This window comes from Ambystoma mexicanum, chromosome 10 (assembly GCF_040938575.1).
Source record: "Ambystoma mexicanum isolate Mex_15411 chromosome 10, UKY_AmexF1_1, whole genome shotgun sequence".
In the NCBI taxonomy this organism is placed as follows: domain Eukaryota; kingdom Metazoa; phylum Chordata; class Amphibia; order Caudata; family Ambystomatidae; genus Ambystoma; species Ambystoma mexicanum.
This window is the reverse complement of record NC_090932.1, coordinates 155329044-155352380: the sequence shown is the minus strand read 5'-3', so window position 1 is coordinate 155352380 and position 23337 is coordinate 155329044. Positions and strand designations below refer to the sequence as shown.

At 45.7% G+C, this 23337-nt stretch overlaps 1 protein-coding gene across 1 annotated transcript in view; it reads left to right on the top strand.

The window, feature by feature from the left end:
* LOC138491245 (disintegrin and metalloproteinase domain-containing protein 9-like) overlaps positions 1 to 23337 on the top strand; it is a 2911326-nt gene that overhangs the window by 2048397 nt on the left and 839592 nt on the right. The gene's annotated exons all lie outside the window — the stretch shown is intronic.

Genomic DNA, 23337 nt, shown 5'->3' with positions numbered 1-23337 from the left:
ACCAGGGTTGAGTTGGTTACTTCTGCTTAGCTATGCCTCTGCCCATTTAGGTTCTATGTAGGTACTGTTGTTTAATCTTATTCTATGAAAGATCCAATGCTGTAGAAGGAATAAGTGTCTTACCTGTAACTACTGTTCTCCATAACTGGTATCTTTCATAGATTCACATGCGACTCTCCCTCTAACGCCTCACTGGCATTTCTTGTCTCATACTGCCACATTACGTGCACTGCCAAATCTGAAGATGGCCTCCACGGGTGGAGCTAAGGGGACCTGTCTAATTGACTGTGGGAAATATGACCCAAAAATTACTGCAATAAAGCACTGAAGTGACAAGCAGTTAAAGAATTTAAAGTGAAACTGCTTTAATGTTACCAAAGATTCCTCGCCTGACGACTGGGAATTTTCAGACAGCATGTGAATCTAGGAAAGATACCAATGCTGGAAAACAGGAGTTACGAGTAAGTAACATATTCCTTACAGCAACTTTGCATCAGTGCAAGTTAAAGTCGGACTTGGCAAAAATGCCCCTAGTGCAAAAAACATATTCCTTCAATGTATCTTTGCACCAGGATGTTGATTTTTATAATCCCAGTTGTTCTCAATGGTGCAAAAATGCATTGAAAGAAAATGTTTTCTTCACCGGGGAAGTGCTTTCCTTTGTACTAATTGCCTTGCATGGATGTAATGTGTCTGTAACATTCCCTATTGTTTGATGAGGATGATACCTTTTTACATTCTGTCACCAACAAGTATTTCTTACCGTTTGCTTGGGGATTTTGCTTCAACTGTGTTTTTGCAACTCACTTGCCATACGTCGACTTCTCTGCTCTCTCTTTGGGCGTGTTCTTTGTCATGGTTTGAGAAATAGCCCTAGCAGGATTTTGGCTTTGGCTTATTCTTTCCATCTTCCTCGTACTGACCCCTGCCTGTGTCTGAGGAATGCAATTCAGCAGTATCTCACATGTTTTCCTTGCGAAAAAATGCGTATTATCTAATTGAGATTCAAACTCAACCAGTTACATACTCTTGAACACACCAAACATTGGAGACAAGTGGATATTGCTCCCTCCCTCACTTGTCGATTTTATAAACACCATTCTCAGATTGACACACTGAAACATCTAGTGATTTACTGTCCATATTTCAAACTGTTAAAAACCTCCATCATGGGTGAGGCTAATATAGGAAATTCCATATTGTCCAGAGAAGGCTTATGGTCAAGATGCATGCTAGACATCAACAAATCTGTTATCCTTTCTCTCACCCACATGTTGATCCAAATTGAAGCCAATTTGTCTGGTTTTGTTAACAGTGCATCTTAGTCGATGTAACTAATTGTTTGAATTTAAATAACTAATCTCATTTTCTGTGAAATTGGGCCTGGTGAACTATTCATCCTTTTTTGTAAGGCTAATGACATCCTAGCAGTGCTCTCTCGCAGTAATGGGGGTTACTTTTTGTTGTTTGTATATCGGTATCTGTTTCAATGACATGTTGATGTACCCAAGATGATATATTTTTCTAAACTGTGACAATTGCTCACACAGATACTGAACACAAAAATGGAAAAAACGTGTAAAATGCAAGATTTTAATTAATATCAATCTGCAATTCAGAAAGATACATGTTACATATATTTTGTGTAATATCCTATTTCAACTCTGTTGTATTTTTATGTACTTTTGTAAGTGTAAAATTTCGTTTTCTCTTTGTGATGTAATAGGAATTTTTAATGACTTTTCGATTTATTGTATCTGTGAACTTTATGACATGTTTTTTTCTTGTAACTTCTGTAAATAGTAATTTTTGTAAAGGTTTCTTGCAAACCAAGAACAATTAAAAAAATATATAATTCAGCAGTATTTTTCCTTCTCACCACCTTTTCTGGATGTTCTATGTGCCAGAGTCTGAGCTAAGTCCACAGCAGATGCATGGCTTTCTCTCTGGGTCTGGTCTCTTCCAATGTCAGAGACATAGCACTCAGCAGATATAGGGTTCCTGCTCTCAGAGTTTGTTCTCTGGTCCCTCTAAAGCTCTGCCCCCTCCAACCTCCACCGGGTTTGCCTTCTCTGCTTCTTCCATCTCCAGGAAACTAGTCCAGTCTGTGACTTCCCCTATCTAAACCAGTGTCCTTTTATAAATGTTACGCTTGTCCTAATTGACCAGAACTTTTCTTTAGGTGAGTCCCCTTTGTATTTCGAACCAGCAAGTCTGATTGTCATGCCCCATTTTGACTTTGCCCAATTGTTTGCAGTGTTTAGATCTATTCCCTGTTTTTTAAAAATGGTGTAATGATGCATTCTGCTTCAGCAACCAAGGGCTTAAAGGATTGCTCTGCTATTTTTAAGTAAGGCGAAAGGGGAAGATTTTGCCCCCTACTGCCTCGTGGGTGCTGGATTATGTTCCCGTCCAGGGCATAGCGCTCCAGCTTAGATTTGTAATGCCAGGTAAGTTCACTGTGATTGGGGGGGTGAGTATGGGGAGCTGCATTGGTGCGCAAGCAGCATAGTTTTCACAATGATTCGATAATCTCTCATTAGACTGAGTGAACAAATGCTTGCTGAACAAACGCTGCTACTTGTAATATTAGATTTAATTTCTGGAGATCCCTCTCGTTGCCTACCCGAGTTAGTGGGTCAGCAAGTATTTCCATAGGATATGCATGTGTTTGCCTCATTGTGATATGATTCAGTTGGCTTGAATATGGCACTAGGTCTCAAGTCACTAGACTTATGGATGAGAATGCTGCCAGGGGTTTGATGTACACAGCGAGTCATGTAGTTAACATAGGTTTTCTCTCCATGAGTGACCTCTACAGGAAACCCAATGGGTTAGGGTTTAGGTTTTCTCATAGCAATGCAACCAGATGGAATTTTGACATAACTATGGTCTGCTTTGATGAAACAGTATAAGCACATTGTGGGGATCTGGTGAATCCCTGATAGACCACCTCCTGTTATAACTTCACATATCATGTTGGCATCCCCTTTCCCCCATAACTTGCAATGATGTGGTTGAAGAATCATATGACTTCTTCACAGTAGCCATGCACTTGGGAACTTCATTACAAGTTCTGTGATTCAACAAGTGACAATGTGAAATGAACAGAACACCCAAGACAAGAGAAAGGAAGTTCAACATCCTTGTTATAGCTAGGGTATATGCAGTATAGAGTATATACTTTAAGTTGGGTCGGGAGAAGGCCTGTGGCATGTAGGGGTCTTTGACTAAACTCTAAGAAAGAACAGCTATGCCACGGCCTGGCAGTAGGAGCCCCAACGCTGCAGATTGCTGTGAAGTTTGGGTAACGGGCCCGCAATCGGCACTACATCTCCCACCTCTCCTAGTGGCCGCCGCTGCATCCCGTCTACAGACACGTGGCCAATCCAGTAGCAAGCTGGATGGAAGGACTGCCGAGATAGAAATAAGACTGCTGTGTTTCAGAATTCTCGCACTCCTCAAATAGTGTTCTCTCTGGGCAAGCAGATCCTCCTTGCGTATAGTCTTACTTGTTATCTGGACTTGTTTTGGCTTTGTTCTATGGAATATCTTTGGGCTTGCTCTGTTTTTTGGCACTTGCGTGGATACACTGGCTCTTGACCACAACTATCATATGGCTTTGCTCTTCATGGATTACTCTAGAGTTGTCCCCTGGCGCTGTGGCGGATCTGAAAAAAGGGGGTTGCTTGGGGTATGTTAGTAGGACAAAGTTTGAAGAAAGAGCAAGGGTTCTGTGAAGTGCTGTTGGCAGCTTCAGTTCGGTTAACACCATTCGCTGAGCTTTTTGGTGTGGTATCCGGTCGGTATCCATTGTGTACTGTTGTGTAAGGCTATGTGTGGTTTGTTTGTTTTTGCAGTGTAGTGAGGTGCGTGCGGTTTCCTGTGGTTTTGGAGGTATGGTTGTGTTTAGTTAGAGTTGGAGCGGTGTATGCAGAGGGGTGAGGTTTTAGTAGGGTTGGTTATTAGCATTGTTGTCTGAAGTGGCGCACACTCATTTTGTGGGTCCTCTCTCGGTTTGACTCTAGGTAATATTCACAATCCTCTCTGGATGCGACGCAGGCCAACATTCACACTTCTATCCTAAAGTGGCACAGGCCGATATTCACAGTTTTATCCTAATGTGGCACAGGTCAATAATCACAGTCCTCTCTAGGTGTGGCTCAAGGTAATATTCACAATCCTCTCTGATTGTGAGCAGGCCAATATTAGCAGTTCTATCCTAGTGTGGCACAGGCTAATATCCACAGTTCTACCTTAATGTGGCACGGGCTAACAATCACAGTCCTCTCTAGGTGTGGCTCAAAGTAACATTCACAATCCTCTATGGATGCGAGGCAGGCTAATATTCACAGTTCTATCTCAATGTGGCACAGGTTAATAATCACAGTCCTCTCTAGGTGTGACTCAAGGCAACCTTCACAAATCTCTCTGGATGCAACGCAGGCTAATATTCGCAGTTCTATCTTAGTGTGGGACAGGTTGATATTCACAGTTCTACCACAGTGTGGCACCAGCTAACAATCACAGTCCTCTCTAGGTGTGGTTCAAGGTAACATTCACAATCCTCTCTGGATGAGACGCAGGCTAATATTCACAGTTCTATCCTAAAGTGGCACAGGCTCACAGTCCTCTCAAGATGTGACCCAAGGAAATATTCACAATCCCCTCTGGATGCGACGCCGGCCAATATTTACAGCTCTATCCTAACGCGGCACTGGTCAATAATCATAGTCATCTCTAGGTGTGGCTCAAGGTAATATTCACAATCCTCTCTGGTTGCGAGCAGGCCAATATTAGCATTTCTATCCTAGTGTGGCACAGGCTAATATCCACAGATTTACCTAAGTGTGTCACCAGCTGACAATCTCACAGTCCTCTCTAGGTGTGGCTCAAAGTAACATTCACAATCCTCTATGGATGCAACACAGGCTAATATTCACAGTTCTATCTTAGTGTGGCACAGGTTAATATCACAGTCCTCTCTAGGTGTGACTCAAGGCAACATTCACAAATCTCTCTGGATGCGATGCATGCTAATATTCGCAGTTCTATCTTAGTGTAGGACAGGTTGATATTCACAGTTCTATCCTAGTGTGGCACTGGTTAATAATCACAGTCCTCTCTAGGTGTGACTCAAGGCAACATTCACGAATCTCTCTGGATGCGACGCAGGTTAATTCGCAGTTCTATCTTAGTGTAGGACAGGTTGATATTCACAGTTCTACCACAGTGTGGCCCCAGCTAACAATCACAGTCCTCTCTAGGTGTGGCTCAAGGTAAAATTCACAATCCTCTCTGGATGAGACGCAAGCTAATATTCACAGTTCTATCCTAAAGTGGCAAAGGCTCACAGTCCTCTCATGATGGGACTCAATGAAATATTCACAATCCCCTCTGGATGCGACGCCAGCCAATATTTACAGCTCTTTCCTAACGTGGCACAGGCCAATATTCACAGTTCTATCCTAGTGTGGCACAGGTCAATAATCACATTCCTGTCTGGGTGTGATTCAAGGCAACATTCACAAACCTCTCTGGATGTGACACCGGACAATATTCGCAGTTCTATTCTAGTGTGGCACAGGTTAATATGCACAGTTCTACCTTAGTGTGGCACCGGCTAACAATCACAGTCCTCTCTAGGTGTGGCTTAAGGTAACATTCACAATCCTCTATGGCTGCGACGCAGGCTAATATTTACAGTTCTATCTTAGTGTGGCACTGGTTAATAATCACAGTCCTCTCTAGGTGTGACTCAAGGCAACATTCACAAATCTCTCTCGATGCAACGCAGGCTAATATTCGCAGCTCTATCTTAGTGTGGGACAGGTTGATATTCACAGTTCTACCACAGTGTGGCACTGGATAACAATCACAGTCCTCTCTTGGTGTGGCTCAAGGTACCATTCACAATCCTCTCGGGATGCTGCGCAGGCTAATATTCACAGTTCTGTCTTAGTGTGGCACAGGTTAATAATCACAATCCTCTCTAGGTGTGGCTCAAGGTAATATTCACAGTCCTCTCTGGTTGTGTAACGCTCACCTGGTATCCACGGGGACGTCACTCAGCCTGTTCTGACCTCTTACGACCTCGAACCCTTCCCTGGAGTCTACTCAACTGGGGACTGGGCCTGAAACACAGGATTGGTAGAGTTTAACTCCCTATTGTCTCGGTTTGCTTGAACTCCTTCTTCCCCGGGGTCCAACCCTTCCCTTTGATCCACAGCTCACCTTGTTTTCCTGGAAAGTGTGCTCTCCTTCCTGCTTTCAGCGCAGGGGCGCGTTGATTGATGCGGGCCCGTTGCTGCCTAGTTACTTCACTGGCAAGAGTCCGACAGGTAAGTATAATGAGTCTTTTGAACAGTTCTCTAACTTCGTTCCTTTCCTTCCTTAGATGATGGCCGCGTCCGGGGATGGCGACGTGCTGCTGAGATGAGTAGCGCTGAAGGTAAGTGAGAGCGCAATGCGACCATTTCGTTTTTGTATTGAACTGAGTTCTTTTTCTGTGTCTTTTAGGTGCCGCAACGTTTTCAGCGTGGATGCCAGTTATGAAGAAGAAATATGGTGAGTAAGCGCGGTATGCGGCGCCTCTAGGTGTTTCCACGCTAACCTGGAGTGTCTTTTCCCTCTTGAAGACGGATGAGAAGTTCCAGAGACAGAGTTCCCTCAGAGTGGCTGGGATTCAGGTAAGCGTTTGAAGCTCGTACAGTCTTTAAAAATAAGCGAAGATTTGCTGAATGCTTACTAATGCCTTTTTTCTGTTCTTTTCCCTTTTCCTTAGGAAGCGGTGTGCCGGGATGGGAATGACACCGACGAAGATGCCCGCAGAACAGAAGAAGCGATGAATGATGAGCAGAAGCGCCGCAAGGTAAGGCTGTTCCTAACAGTGTTCTTGTTCTTGCAGGAGCTGAGCGCAGAAGAAAGATGCAGGCCTACTGGAGACCGATCCGAACACAGTGAGTGTCACGCTGCAGGTGCAGAAAACACAAAGCATGTTTCTCAGCCTGGGCATGGCTTAAATAGTCTCTGGGTATCCCAGGTGTCTCTGGGCTGAACCACACCCAAAAGACTAGACTGCACATGCAGTTCTGGGAACCGAAATATGTGGGGCCATCCATCTTGTCCCCATCAATGCACTACAAGTCCAATACCCAATGTTATCCTATGGGAGTGAGTGAGTCTGGTGTCACAAGCGCCAAGTCTGACTCCAACTGGGTCTTTGGAGGGATGGAGAGGCCCTTGAGGGCTATATAGGTGATTGTGGCCTGGCTCCAGCCTGACATCTTGGAGGCTGGGGACATGAGGGGCAGGAATCATGACAGCGTGCGAGCAGGCCAATATTAGAAGTTCTATCCTAGTGTGGCACAGGCTAATATCCACAGTTCTACCTTAGTGTGGCACCGGCTAACAATCACAGTCCTCTCTAGGTGTGGCTCAAGGTGACATTCACAATCCTCTATGGATGCGACTCAGGCTAATATTCACAATTCTATCCTAAAGTGGCACATGCTCACAGTCCTCTCTAGATGTGACTCAAGGAAATATTCACAATCTCCTCTGGATGCGACTCCGGCCAATATTTACAGCTCTATCCTAATGTGGCACAGTCCAATATTCACAGTTCTATCCTAGTGTGGTACAGGTCAATAATCACAGCCCTGTCTGGGTGTGACTGAAGGCAACATTCACAAACCTCTCTGGATGCGACACCGGCCAATATTCGCAGTTCTATCCTAGTGTGGCACAGGCTAATATCCACAGTTCTACCTTAGTGTGGCACAGGCTAACAATCACAGTCCTCTCTAGGTTTGGCTTAAGGTAACATTCCAATGCCAGTGCCAGTGGTTAAGATTAATTCTAAACCTTCCAGACATCACCTCTTTGTTTTTGCTTTGTCACCCCGAGTGGGACGGCAATGCCCAGACGTGGGTCCCATGCCTGCTGGGCCTAGAGACCCAAGCTACTCCTCACTGATGACGCCCAACAAGGCCAAAACATGTTTGGGGGCGCTTGTGGTCTTGTGCAGAAGGGATGGGACCTAGCAGTTCGGGCTGGACTGCCCCTTTTGGGGTGGGGCCAAGTCTGATTTGCATATGGTCTTTCCCCTTCAGTAATGGCTGGCAGGCGAAGAACAATGTTCTGGAGGGTTGCCCAGAGCAATGCAAGCGGTTAAGATTCATTCTAAACCTTCCAGCCATCACCTCTTTGTTTTTGTTAAGGTAACATTCACAATCCTCTATGGATGTGACGCAGGCTAATATTCACAGTTCTGTCTTAGTGTGGCACTGGTTAATAATCACAGTCCTCTCTGGGTGTGACTCAAGGCAACATTCACAAATCTCTCTGGATGCGACGTAGACTAATATTTGCAATTCTATCTTAGTGTGGGACAGGTTGATATTCAAAGTTCTACCACAGTGTGGCACTGGCTAACAATCACAGTCCTCTCTTGGTGTGGCTCAAGGTACCATTCACAATCCTCTCGGGATGCTGCGCAGGCTAATATTCACAGTTCTGTTTTAGTGTAGCACAGGTTAATAATCACAGTCCTCTCTAGATGTGACTCAAGGTAATATTCACAATCCTCTCTGATGCGATTCAGGCTAATATTCGCAGTTTTATCCTAGTGTGTGAAAGGTTGATATTCACAGTTCTATAGTGTGGCACAGGCTAATAATCACAGTCCTCTCTAGGTTTGGCTCAAAGTAATATTCACAATCATCTCTGTATGTGAAGCAGGCCAATATTCACAGTTCTGTCTTAGTGTGGCATAGGCTAATAGTCACAGTCCTCTCAAGGTGTGACTCAAGGCAACATTCCCAAATCTCTTTGGATGCGATGCAGGCTAATATTCGCAGTTCGCTCTTAGTGTGGCACAGGATAATAATCACAGTCCTCTCTAGGTGTGGCTCAAGGTAATATTCACAATGCTCTCTGGATGTGACGCGGGCTAATATTCACAGTTCTATCTTAGTGTGCTATAGGCTATTATTCACAGTTCTGTCTTAGTGTGGCACAGGTTAATGATCACAGTCCCCTCTAGATGCGAATCAAGGCAACATTCACAATCCTCTCTTGATGCGACGCAGGCCAATATTTACAGTTCTATCTTAATGTGGCACAGGTTAATAATCACAGTCCTCTCTAGGTGTGGTTCAAGGTAATATTCACAATCCTCTCTGGTTGGGAGCAGGCCAATATTTGCAGTTCTATCCTTTGTGGCACAGGCTAATAACCACAGTTCTACCTTAGTGTGGCACCGGCTAACAATCACACTCCTCTCTAGGTGTGGCTCAAGGTAACAATCACAATCCTATCTGGATGCGACGCTGGCCAATATTCACAGTTCTATCTAGTGTGGAACAGGTCAAGAATCACAGTCCTCTAGGTGTGACTCAAGGTAACATTCACTAATCTCTCTGGATACGATGCAGGCTAATATTCACAGTTCTACTTCCCCTACTGCCAGAAAGACCGCCTGGTGCCATGTCCGTTCACCAAGAGTGGTAAGAGTATCCAAATAGAACCCCTAAGAAAAAATAAGCATCTGCAAGGACTTAACTCAATCAGGAACGAGGACACAATCTAGGGAACAAAATCCAGATGTCAAAACGAAAGAAGGAATTTACTGAAGCTGTTTTCAGGGAGAGCTGTCTAAACATCTAGGATAGAGCTGTGAATATTAGCCTGTGCCACACTAAAATAGAACTGTGAATATTAGCCTGTGCCACACTAAAACAGAACTGTGATTACTAGCCTGTGCCACACTAAGACAGAACCGTGAATATTAGCCTGTCCCACACTAAAATAGAACTGTGAATATTGTCCTATGCCTCACTAAGAGAGAACTGTGAATATTAGCCTATGCCACAGTAAGACAGAACTGTGATTATTAGCCTGTGCCACACTAGGATAGAGCTGTGAATATTAGCCCGCGTCGCATCCAGAGAGGATTGTGAATGTTACCTTGAGCTGCACCTAGAGAGGACTGTGATTGTTCGCCGGTGCCACACTAAGGGAGAACTGTGGATATTAGCCTGTCCCACACTAGGATAGAACTGCAAATATTGGCCTGCTTGCAACCAGAGAGGATTGTGAATGTTACCTTGAGCCACATCTAGAGAGGACTGTGATTATTAACCTGTGTCACATTAAGATAGAGCTGTGAATATTAGCCTGCATCGCATCAAGAGAGAATTGTGAATGTTGCCTTGATTCGCATCTAGAGAGGACTGTGATCATTAACCTGTGCCACACTAAGACAGAACTGTGAATATTAGCCTATGCCACACTAAGATAGAACTGTGAATATTGGCCTGCGTCGCATCCAGAGAGGATTGTGAATATTATCTTGAGCCACACCTAGAGAGGACTGTGATTATTAGCCTGTGCCACACTAAGGTATAACTGTGATTATTAGCCTGTCCACACTAAGATAGAACTGCAAATATTAGCCTGCATCGCATCCAGAGAGATTTGTGAATGTTACCTTGAGTCACACCTAGAGAGGACTGCGACTATTAGGCTATGCCACACTAAAACAGAACTTTGAATATTGGCCTGAGTCACATCCAGAGAGGATTTTGAATATTACCTTGAGCCACACCTAGAGAGGACTGTGATTACTAGCCTGTGCCACACTATAGTAGAACTGTGAATATCAACCTGTCCCACACTAAGATAGAACTGCGAATATTAGCCTGTGTCGCATCCAGAGAGGATTGTGAATATTACCTTGAGTCACATCTAGAGAGGACAGTGATTATTAACCTGTGCCATGCTAAAACAGAACTGTGAATATTAGCCTGCGTCGCATCCAGAGAGGATTGTGAATGTCACCTTGAGCCACACCAAGAGAGGACTGTGATTGTTAGCCGGTGCCACACTGTGGTAGACCTGTGAATATCAACCTGTCCCACACTAAGATAGAACTGTGAATATTAGCCTGCGTCGCATCCATAGAGTATTGTGAATGCTACCTTGTATGCTAAAGGTTTTCTTCAGCTGGGCTTCTTCTGCTTTGTGCCAAAGGTACTTTTCCTCTGGACTTCTCGTGCTTTATGCCAAAGGTCCTCTTACCCTGTGCTTCTTGTGCTTTATGCCAAAGGTTCTCTTCCCCTGGACTTCTCATATCGTTCTGTGGGTCCCAGACCCCTTTTTCAACTTTGTAATGTATCTTAACTAGGCCTAGTTCACTAACCTGCCAAGCCTCTCTTTCAGTCTCTCTGGGTGCTCTTTCACCCCCTCCCTTCTCAACTTGGCTCTGGTGATGTTTGGGTCCTTGGCCCCTCTTTCAGCTTTGCAATCTCTTTTAACTAGGCCCTGGTCACTACCCTGCGAGGCCTCTCTTTCAGTCCCTTTGGGGTGCTTTTCATCCCCTCCATTCTCAACTTGTGTCTCTTTTCAGTGTTTTGGTTATTAAGGCCTCTTTCAGCTTTGCAATCTCTTTTAACTGGGCCCTCTTCACTATCCTGGAAGGCCTCTCTTTTTATCTCTTTGGGGCACTCATACTCCCCCTCCGTTCTCAACTTGTATCTCTCTTCCGTCCCACTGGGACGAGGAAGATGTCTCTGCGCTTCCTCCCAACTACAGCCTCTGGGATATTCGGGTGCCTTCCCGGTCCCCCTCCACACACCTTTGTACTTGGTCTGCAAGGGTTCTGTTCTCTGGCCACACCAGACAGCTTCCTCTGGGCTCACGCAGTGTTCGTTTGGTGTTCGGCGGTTGTATCATGCTGGTTTCTCTTTGCACATTGGGTTGTGCCTCTACCACTCGGGAGACTTTGCTTCTGACACCGGATCCCGGATCCCACAACCATGTAAATCGTGTTGGTTCTTCGCCTCTCTGTTCCAGGCAGCCGGGTCTGCCAAGGGACCTCTCCTTGACATTCGGCTCCCCGGCAGGAAGCTGCTCTGGGGCAGGACAGACCCCATGGGGGACCCTTGTGAGTGTTTATTTTCTGACTGCTTTCTAACTTCCAATAGCTAGCATGCTCGTATCGGATCTGCTTAGGGTGCTGCATCGCCCTGCTCTTCCTCGTGACAGTACTTTTGAAGTTATCCATATTCACTCTTCCCTCACTCTTCCTCATCATAGTGTTATTTGCCTGATAAACACAATTACTATGTATAAGAAAATTAATGGAAGCAAGAGAAGAAAGACAGGATAGGGGTATCTGAGACCTACATATAGAGCTGGATACCTCATGTCTAACAGCATGATCATGTGTATACTGCGTTCTCCCTTGACAGTCTTCACTGCTCCAAGAGATGGGTTCCCCACCCATGGGATCATCCCACTGAGTACCACCCCCAGGCCGACAATTGGGTAGTGTCCTCACCTCCCTGGCTCCATGGGAAGGGTCCCCCCTCCTGGGAAGAAGTAACACCATTGAGGGATTTGGCACAATATACTCCGAGATGCAGCTAAATTCAGTGGCTATGCTAAAAAATACAGCTGATATTTATACAGTGGCTATATGACATGTGTACAGTGTGTGCCATGGTAGCACGTAGCCTGCAGCCATCGACCTGCTGCGACTGATCAGGTAAGTCAAATCTGGGTGTGTTGTATTGTTCTGTGCTAAAAACCTGCCTTTTTTCCCTGTTCTGGAAATGTCGAATCTGGGTGTTTTACATTCCGGTAACTGTAGCATTGTTGATGGTTCTCTCTATGCTCCCACCTAGATATCCCCCCCGCACAAGGCGTGCTGTTCATTGTTGTGAGTTACTTGTTCCCCTCCTGTATCTTCCTTTGTTATGACCCCTCCGCCTTCCCCTGCGCATTCTGAGTTATGTGCCAAAGGATTGTGCATCTCTCTCTATTCTCTCACCCCCTTGCCTCCACCTACCTTTCTTGCACCCCCTATGGTGCTCGCTGTCTCTCCCATCTTCTCTAACTGCTTCCTGTATCTCTTACCCTATCCTCTCACTAAGTCTCGAAGTTAGAAGTACAAGAGGGACATCCTGGTTTCCAACCCAGGTCTCCCTATCACTGATACCTATATCAGTGCTTCCTCCACACAGAATCTCACTGACATCCTCTTTGTTGTCCCCTCTCCAAACCTATGGACACTTCATATGGTCTCTGTTCTCTCTCCTTTCTCCTCCTCTCCCATTAACGGTGGCACTAGGTGGGAGTTTCTCTTGACCCACTTACACTCCTCCAAGACCATCATTAATGTCTATCTGAACGGCACTGTCTTGGTTCAGGGCTCTCAGCCCCATCTCCTCCTTTTTGATAGGCATTTCATTTGTGCATCTTGTCATCTTCCTCCTTTCTCCTGCTATTCCTTCCGCCTCCTCTTTGGCACCCGCATCTTCCTCCTCTGTAGTGGGTCCCAGCCTTTTTCATCCCTACGCAGGCCCACTCTTACTTTGAATGCCTGGTCTTCAGGCTCTCTATCTCTCCTGGCCTCTCTTTAAATGTGGCCACCCTTTTACTCTCTCAAGGGCCCGATGTCTCGTCTTCTCTCCTTGCATCTACTTCTCAACTTCTCCTTCTTGGAGATCTCAACATCCACCTGGATGCTTCTAATCCCTACTTTGGGTTTTCCGCAACCTCTGCAACACTCTCTCTCTTTCCATTCTGCCCTCTGGTCCGACACACTCTGCCGGACATACTCGGGATGTTCTCATCACCTCAGACATCCCCGTCTCTAACCCTCTCACCACTCCTCTCTCTTGGACTGACCACATTCTCCTCTCCTATCATCTGAAACCCTCTATCCCTTACGCAAAGCCCCCCACAGCACAGCCACCTACCTTCTCGGTCATTCTGCCTTTGAAGCATGTGTCAGTGGATGCCTTTGCATCTACTTCCTCTGTTCCTCCTACTCCTGCGGCTGACTCACACCCTGACACTCCCCTTTCTAATCCGCATCTTTCTATTTCCAACATCCTAGACATCCTTGCCCCTGTCATGAGAATCTAGCTGAAGCCTACCTTGAAGTGCAACTCTAGGTATGATTCCAACCTCTTCATCCTGAAACACAAGTGCAGTGTGGCTTAGAGGAAGTGGAGGGCTTTGGGTGCATCCTCTGTCAAACTGGCTCACCGCCTGCTCCAAAGGCAATACATACTCTCTGTCCTGTCCAAGAAGAGAGCACATATTCAAGCCTGCGTCTCTGCGGCTCCTAGCGACACAGTCAAACTCTTTAAAATCTACAAAGAACTGGCCAGTCCTGTTGCAGTCTCCACCTCTCCTGTTCCCTCCCAGGCCCTCTGTACGGCTCTGGCCTCTCACTTCTCTGCTAAAACTCAGAACATCTGACCTCTATCTCCTCTTCTTCGCCCTCTTCCTCTCTCTGCCCCCCTTTGGCCATCTCTCGCTCTCCTCCTTTCTCCTCTTTCTCTCTGACAACACCGGACGAGGTTCCTAGACAAGACTGATCGATTAAAGTATCGTCCTCCCCTGCTTCTCCAGAACCTTCAAGGACCATGTTGACACCTTCGCTCCAGCCTTGGCCGATTTCTGTAATCACTGTTTCACCACTGGAACTTTCCACTCTCCCCTTAAGCACTCCTTTGTGCACCCCCTCCTCAAGAAGCCATCTGCCGAACCTACCTGCCCGGCAAACTATCACCCAATCTCTCATCACCCCTTTCCTGTGCAAACTCTTGGAAAAGCTGACCATCTCCCAGCTTACTCTCCACACTGAATCTTGTGGTTGTCTCCATTACCATCAGTCTGGCTTTAGAGCTTCCAGAGGCACCGAAACTGCTCTCCTGAACACCCGTGAAGATCTGCTCTCTAACTTTGATTCCAGTATTCCTGCTGTTCTCATCCTCGATCTTTCCTCTGCTTTTGACACGGTCAACCATGCCATCCTGATCAATCGACTGTGTGAGAAATTGGGCATCACGGATGAGGCCCTGGAGTGGCTGACCTCCTTCCTCTTGGACCGCACCTACCAGATCCAACTTGGTCCCTTCTATCTGCCACCTTTCGCTCTACCTGTGGCATTCTCTAGGGCTCTATCCTCTAACCCTGGTTTTTCAACCTCTACCTGGCCCCTTTCGGCCACTTGATCTCTACCTTCTCTAACTTTCAGTGTTATGCGGCTGACACTCAGCTTTCCTTCAGGCTCCCCTCAGCCTCCTCTCCTCTCTCACTCATTCCTGACTGTCTATCTGTGATTCAGGATTGGTGCAAGATCTCGCCCTTAATGCCAGTAAGATGGAGATCCTTCTCATTGGTACCCCTGCCCCTGCTTTCGCTCTCTCACTCTGGCAGCCTGCCCTAGGCCCTCTTCCTTCGCCTTCCTGCGAGGCAAAAAACCTTGGTGTCATATTTGACTTCAATCTATCTTTCTCTCCTCACGTCTCGGGCATTGGCAAGAAGTCCCACTATCAGCTGCACCTCCTTAAAGGGACTCTGCTCTTTCTCACTTCTCCCCAGAAGCTCACTGTCTCCAGAGCCCTGGTGCTCTCTAGTCTGGACTACTGCAACAGCCTCTTTCTCAATCTGCCTTTCTCCACTCTCTGCCCTCTGCAACTAATCCAGAACAGGACTGCAAGACTTACCCTTGGCCTCAAGCCCAGGGACCGTATCTCTCCAGCACTGAAATCTCTCCATTGGCTCCCGGTGGCTGCAAGGATCAAGTTCAAGACAATTTGCATTGTCCACAAGGCTTTCTGTGGCTAGGGGCTGCACTACGTCAAATGCTCTCTTTCAAAATACCTTTGTTATCAATCCCATCGCTCAGCTACCTCCAACTCTCTAAGAGTTAGATGCTTCTCCAGGCAAAGAGTGGGGGGTAGATCCCTCTGCCCTGCAGTTGCCTCCCTCTGGAATGGCCTCCCTGCCCCTCTCAAACTTGAGCCGTACCACCTGAAGTTCCAGTAGCAGATCAAAACATTCCTCTTTTCCTCTGCTTTCTCTCGCTCCCTCCCCAGCTGACCTACCTGTCTGCTGTACCGACTGGTTTCTTGGCTACCCTCAAAGTGTCACTGGGTACCAGGTTCTATCTTGATCATCAGTCACCCTTGCACTGCCTCCAGGCCTACCATGCACTTAGGGGCTGCAACTGTAATCCTAAAGTCCATCGTCCTCCTTGCACTACCCAGAGCTGTGCTGCCCTGGCTGCACTTACTCAGAACATTGCTGCCCTGTTTTCCCCTCCCCTCTCCTGATCTGAATGACACAAGGCCTTGTAAGGTTGTTTGTCTTGTCCTCCCTTTGTCTTCCCTGCCTTGTCTTGTCACACCTAGAAACAGTTGTGTACAGGTGCATTATAAATGACTTATAATATCAAATCTTGTCATACTCAGAGATGCGGCTAAATGCAGTTCAGTGGTTATACCCAAAAAATCAGTTAAAATTGTAAACAGTGGCTATAAGTCCTGAACAGTGTCTATACTCATAAATGCAGCTAAATTCAACACAGAGGCTATACAAAAAAAATGCGGCTAAATTCAAAGCAGTGGGCATACTCAAATAAATGCAGCTATACCTAACACAATGGCTGTACTCAAGATGCCGCTAAGTTCAACACAGTGGCTATGCTCAAATATGCAGTTAATTTAAAAAACAGTGACTATACTTAAAAAATGAAGCTACATTTTACACAATGGCAAAATCATAAGCGCCACCTGGGTTAAGGAAACTACTGTGGTAATACAATAGTTTAGGTAGATACACGACCATGTCAAGCGTTAAAAATGCTGCGCTGGCTATGCAACCAAAATATTCCTTTCTTACATGGATTTGTCTGCGGCCAGCTTTTTTATGGGCCTGGCTGGGGCGCCCAGCCGAACAGGCAAACGGGTGTGATGGAGGTGTCCCACTAAGGTGCCCTTTGCTGTGGCCCTGAGCTGGCTTCCTGGGCAAGGCTGCCCTGGGGAAACCTCCGAAGTCAGGCTGTTCTGGTCATGTGGGTAGTGCACTGGGCAATCCACAGCACTGTGGGAAGAAAGGGGACGAGGGGCACAGGGGAGAGGAGGGTCATGGGAAGGAGCTGTGTGCTGGGCGCACCGAGCTAAAATTGGCTCTCAAGTACAGGGAAGCCAAAACAATGTACCAGCAATGGAGCATACCTTCTGGAAGATGCAGCGCCTGCAGGAACGGTGAACAAATGGGACAAATAGAGTCTGGTGCAAGGAGAGGTAATTTCCATTACTATGAGTGTTTCGGTCACGTGGGTAGTGCACTGACCAATCCGGAGAACATAATGTATTATGTGCATTATGCTTTTCTTTTCATTAGCACCCTAGAAGGGGGTGCTGGCAAATCAGGAAGCTCGGAACATGAGCTGTATTCTCTGGTTCAAGCCCAGGTTCTGAGCAGCCTGTGTGCTGCTAGCCAGCAACCCCTCCCTTCCCCGCTCCTCCTTTCCTTCCTCGCCTCCTCACCTCTTAGTTCCTGTGTAGTTTCCTACGCAGGTGCTAAGAGTGTGTAAAAAAAAAAACGTTCTTGCGGTGTGGCCAGGGTTGCACAATAATTTCCCAAGTTCGGTTTTTAATGTTGATGACGTCACAGCAGACGAGAATGATGGCAGTGATGGCAGTCATCTAAGACAAAGCAGCAGTACGCGCACTGGAAGGACAACTCACCAGAAGAGTAAATGAAGCAGATACAAAATGTCCTAAAACCAAATGTCATTTTATTGCGGGGCAATAATACACAGGCTTCACTTTATACATCGGTGGTTTAATTTCATGTAGTCAGGAGCTGGTCTTTCTTCATTTACAGCCATTGGCAATTCCATGTGTGGTAGATGTGTGACTTGGTGGACCTCACTTAAAGAGAGATTGTTTGCCATGGGAGCATTAAGAATCTGTAGATGAAATTGGGATGGTAAATCACTCAGTAAGCAAGGATGAAATGCGACCGGAACATGTAAATTCATGGCTTTCAACTCCATTCGGGCTCACCTACATAGAGAGCAGTAGACTGTGTTCCAAGAAACTATTAAGTCTCTGGACGTGAAATCGGGATTAGAGTTCCCTCGCTGGGTTGAAATTAAATGAAACACAACCATTGAGATGGGCAAAATAGAACTGGGAGCTCACCATTATGGGATTCAATGTATGGTCGAGCAGTATTGTAGTATGGAGCGGTCTAGGTTGCATTTTGTAAGGAGAGTTTTGCATAAAGTTTAGTTGTGTTTAAATTAAAATGTGACCATGCACATGGCTGCAAATGTGCTTTAGTGAGTACACTAGGGGGACACATGGGACTGATCTGGGGACTTAATGTGGGACTGTGGGATAGATTATCATTTGCCAAGTGTGTAAAAGCCCTTCATTTGTAGATTTGTATTACTTAATAAAATGATGCAGGTACTTCAATCTGCTGATGAGATTCCCCTTTCATGAGTTCAACACTAAAACCATTGTGTGTATCTATGCCTTGCTACATCAGTATCTTGATCTGCAGCACTTGCTCTACCAGTAGAGAGCAGGTTCAGACTTCGCAGGTGCCGGTTTTACAGCAGTGGAGGCAGCCAAGTATATGCAGCACAGGGGATGAATTTAAGATATGCACCCCTGTACCAAAACTATGATGATAAAACTAGCCCAGGATGCGGGCATGGTAAACTCTAAAGATAAGCTGTGCATAGGTTAAGGCATGCTACTACTCATGATCATTGCAGCTACATTCAATTTAATATAAGACGTGTGTCAGCTCCTGTGATTCAACTCAGCTGTGGAAGTTGATGAGTATTCTAACCAGACAAGTTGAGCCTTCCAACTGACAGGACAGAGACCTGAATGAGCATGACTCTTCTTTGATCTCCTCTTGAGAATAGGAAACCTTCTCACCTACAGATAGCTGCACCACAGTCAGCTACGCTATGCTGGACCCAGGTATCAAAGGAGCACACCCATTCAGAGGGAGTATCCTCACAACAGGCTACTTCCTTTCTAAAGGTCCTTTTATCCTAGTGAGAATGAAGAGCGTGGGGTTAGAGTAGACAGAAGGACTGTGTACAGTGGAGAAAGACTTACACCATCATGTTTTTCTCTCTCTCACTCTCTCCTTCCAGTCCCCTCTTCTTCTAGAGCAAAGCACTTTGGTTTTGATGTCAGAAGGGCAAAGTCAACTGAACTCACAAACAGTGATTGGACCACTAAGGCAGGCTAGCTTTAGTTCGATCTCCTTCCGACGTTTAACTTTGAGAGACAGGGTTTCCCCGCTACTTCTTTCTCTCTAGAACATAAACCGGAGGAAGAATTCCTTTGACCTCTTTTGGGAGAGTTAATCTCTCCTAAGTCCTCTGCCATTGAGGCGAAGATTGAGCATCCAATGCAGAGGTGAGCGCTGTCATCGCACCATGCCAAAAAGAACCATTAGGGATGGCATGCTGCTGGGATAAGACCTGCCTCTCTTCCAGAGAAGACAGTACCCATCATCTCACAGCATTGCTCGATTCCTAATGTTTTTGGCCAGTATCCCTACTTCTTGGGAGAACAAAAAGAAGCTCAAAATAATATCTTTGAGACCATAGACTCACAGCAACCAGAGGGACAAAACAGCCAGGAAACCTGCATTCATAAAGTGGAACCAATTAGAGTTGTGATTCAAGACCGTTCTACACCCTGAAACCCACATGACCCATCAAGCTCCTGTTTGCACTCTACATCAATGAACCACTGTCCTGCATGTTTGAATCTGTTCATCGCCACACCGCGTTAGCCAAGTGTGGCGTGTTCTCAGCACGAACTACATGCTCATAATTGCATCTTCCACCTTTGAACCGCCGATCAAACTGCGAGCACCTTCGCTGCCAATTGCCAACGCCATGGACCCGACCCTGGTGGCTCATCGATCCCTGACCATTGTACGCTCCATAGGGTCGCTCAAACAGCACTCTGTATCCAGGCTCTAGTATATTCACATCAAACCAACCATCAAACTGACCCTGATGGCCCGAACCTCTGAACTGCATCCTCGAACCAGTTCACCATCGCACTCCGCCGGCTGAGCGTGTCGCAGCCCGGCTAGAACATGACGCTATTTGTTGCACCCACTGGGGGTCATTACGAGGTTGGAGGTAACCATGGCGCTACTAGCGCCATGGCTGCCTCCAAACCTCACCGACTCCGCCCTGGTGAATGGAGCTATTACCGCCCCATTCCAAGGTTGGCGGGGGCAGTAATTCCCCATTCTCCAGGGCCCTTCTCTATTCCCATATGAGCCCCCATAGGGCTCAATGGGAATAGGGAAGGCGCTAATAACGGTACCGCAAATTGCGGTACCGTTATTAGCTCTAAGGTCCCTTTGCGGGCCTGTCCTTAATGCCTGGTAAAACCAGGCGTTAAGGGAGGACCCGCAATGGGAACTCGTAGTAGGGCGGTAAGGGATTACCAGTACCAGTGCCCTTACCGGTACCGGTAATCCCTTACCGCCTGGGTCGTAATGAGGCCCACTGTCTTAAAACCTTTTTTTTTTTTAAACAATTTTTTTTATTTAATAACAGACCAAACATTACAATGATTAGGACTTCCGTGTTCAAATATAACAATATAATATTACAAATTATGTTCTTCAGTCCCATTCCCTCCCACCCCCTTAACTTGAGCCACTATAACCGTAGCAACAGCATTTAACTTGAGCCACTATAACCGTAACAACAGCATGTACTTCTACAGGCGGGTCTGTCGTAATCATGTCATCGGTATCCTCATTGCTGCGGTCGGGCTGGGGGGGCCCACCATTGCAGCCACCAACTGCCTCCATTCGATTAGGGGTCCCACCTCCTCCTCCCCGCCCCTGCAGACCGCTTCAAACCAGGCAGCCGTTTGTGCCTCAGCCCATTTCATGAGATCAACTTCAAGCATCTTCACTGCAAATCTTCATAAGCAGATGACACCTACTACCGGACTGGAACAAAACCACTGACTCAGTTGAACACAGGTTTAACTGCTGGAACATCACACAAAACTTGGTTTGATGCTATTGAACCGACAGGAAACCTTAGAAAGTGCAATTGACTCTTAATTGCACTCTTGGTTCAGTTTTGGCCCTAGAGACTGGTTAGGTCACTAAATCCTTTTACAAGAACATTGTGGTTTTCACATACCTTATGCCCCTGATTCATTAGTTGTAGAAGTAGTAGTAGTAGTTGTCATTTATGTAGCGCCTTTTCCCAATATTATAGTCTCAATGTTCTGGTGGTGGGAACGCCCTCCGGGACCGAAGTGCAGAGTGTTGGAGGTCACAGAGTAAGATTAGAATGCGTGTGGGCAGTTGGAAAAATAAGGTTTAGCAGGGCTGGCCAGGCTGTGCTAGATAGCAACCCATGAGATCAGGCATGTGGATGGGTGCTGAGAGGAGTCAGGAGATGGCGTACATGCTAGAGGCTCACTATGTGTCCAACTTTCCCGGAATTTGTCATAGGTCTTCTCTGCATACTGATGTCAGGTGTTGAGGCGTAGTCTGGCATAAATAGGCATGATAATTATGTAACCAGCGAAACCAAATTTGTCATAGTCATTGCTGTATTCTGATGTGTGCGGGTGGCCATGACTGCGGCGGCCAGTGTCCACCGGAGTGGTGCATTATGCATACCTAGCCGTTCAGGTGGAGAATTGTATGTGTGCCCAGTCAGGTACTAGCTTCCTCTTCCTCTGTCGATTTCTGCAGCTGCGATAAAACGGTTAGTGGCAGTCTATGGCTCAAAGATTGCACTGGAGGAGCACAGGCTATACTTACAGGCTCTTCCAGGTGGCGCATATGGTGAATCTTCCAGATATAGCATGATTACTAAACCTTCACAATTCGTACCTTTGTCATAGGTGGCCAGCCTTAAAGTGCATCCAGGCGCAATACCCACCCCTACCTCAAGTCCTTCCAGTGTTTTTCCGGACTAGTTCTTGATTGCCTTCCCGAAGTAGTGCACAAAAAACCCTCACTTGGCCTTCTGGTGCGAGACGTGACCATGACACACAAAATGTCTTCACATAATGGTGGTTGTGTGAACTAGGTCATGAATGGCGTTTGCTATTGTGTGAGGTCGGGGTGCCAGATTGCTGCATTGTGCTATGTTTGCTTATTCTCTGTTCTTTCATCAGAGGTGGGTTTTGTATAGTGTTTGTCTATTTAGTTATTTTGTTGATGGTGTGTTTTATTAAAATATATCTATTTTTCATACAACCTTGATCAGACATTCCTTTTATTTTGGACTGTTATTGTTTGTTGTTTGAGTCGCTACTGAAACACAGTCACACCCCTCTTGAGAGTACAGCCTTCCCTTTACCAGAAAAGAAGAATGAGGTATATCTTTTAACTAAGAGATAGCTGCTGCTATTTGTGGAGGCCCAGGCTAGAGCTTGGCTGATCCACCATCAAGAAATGAGGCCTTCCCTCTACTGGCAGCAATCAGGACACAGTAGGGTGTTCCATCTAAGAAGAAGACAAGAATTAAGAGTGTTTACTTGTCTATTTTTTAACACTATTTTGTAGATATTCACTAAGAAATGTAATAAGTACAAAGTATTTCTGATTTATTCACTACTTGTGAGATTAAAAGTCTGTTTCATTGAAGAAAGGGACATAGGTTTGTATGGTTAACTGGACATCAATTACATTTTTTATTGTGTGACCTAGCTTCAACAAGTGAAACTTTACACACATGCAGCAAAAGAGTAAAAACACAATCAATTTATACATATGAAAAACAGAATAAAAGATGCTAAAAATGTACATATACAAATTCCTAATAATTTCATTACCTTGAAATAAGTTCATTGAATCAATCACTATACTTTTTACAAAATTCATCAGAGTTGTAACCAATGGAAAATTGGAAAATTCCACCACAACATTTCCCATATAAACAGTGGTTGGGTCTTAAAGTATACAGTCAGAGAAACTTCCTAGTGTGTGCACTTATCTAGAATAAATATAACAACTAGCAGATAGTGCTTATACACTTTCAATTTTTAATGAATGTTCGAATATTCTAATTGAATATTCTCATTCGCCTTCGCCGATACGTGTTTTGACCCTACGTCGTTTTCAAGGCGTGGCACAGCTATATATTTAAGGTCAATCTTTTCTGTGATGAATCAAATGGCGCGGTTGCAAATGGAAATCCCTATGTTCATTATGTCTCAGTGACAATGCAGTAAAATCCATTCTTTGGTGTAGTTATTCTATCGATGTATTATCAGCATCACAATAGCTTGGTATTCTCCCTCTTCGCAGTGTAGTCCTGGAAGGGTTCTGTGTGGCCTTAAAGTAAAGTTCAAACATTTCTTTCTGCTGATTACCAAGTGCTGGGCATTCAATAATTATGTGCTTTACAGTTTCTTTACATTTCCTACATAGGCGACACGCCGGTTGTTCCTTTGGCAGTCTATTCTTTGCACCTAAGACATAATTGGTTAG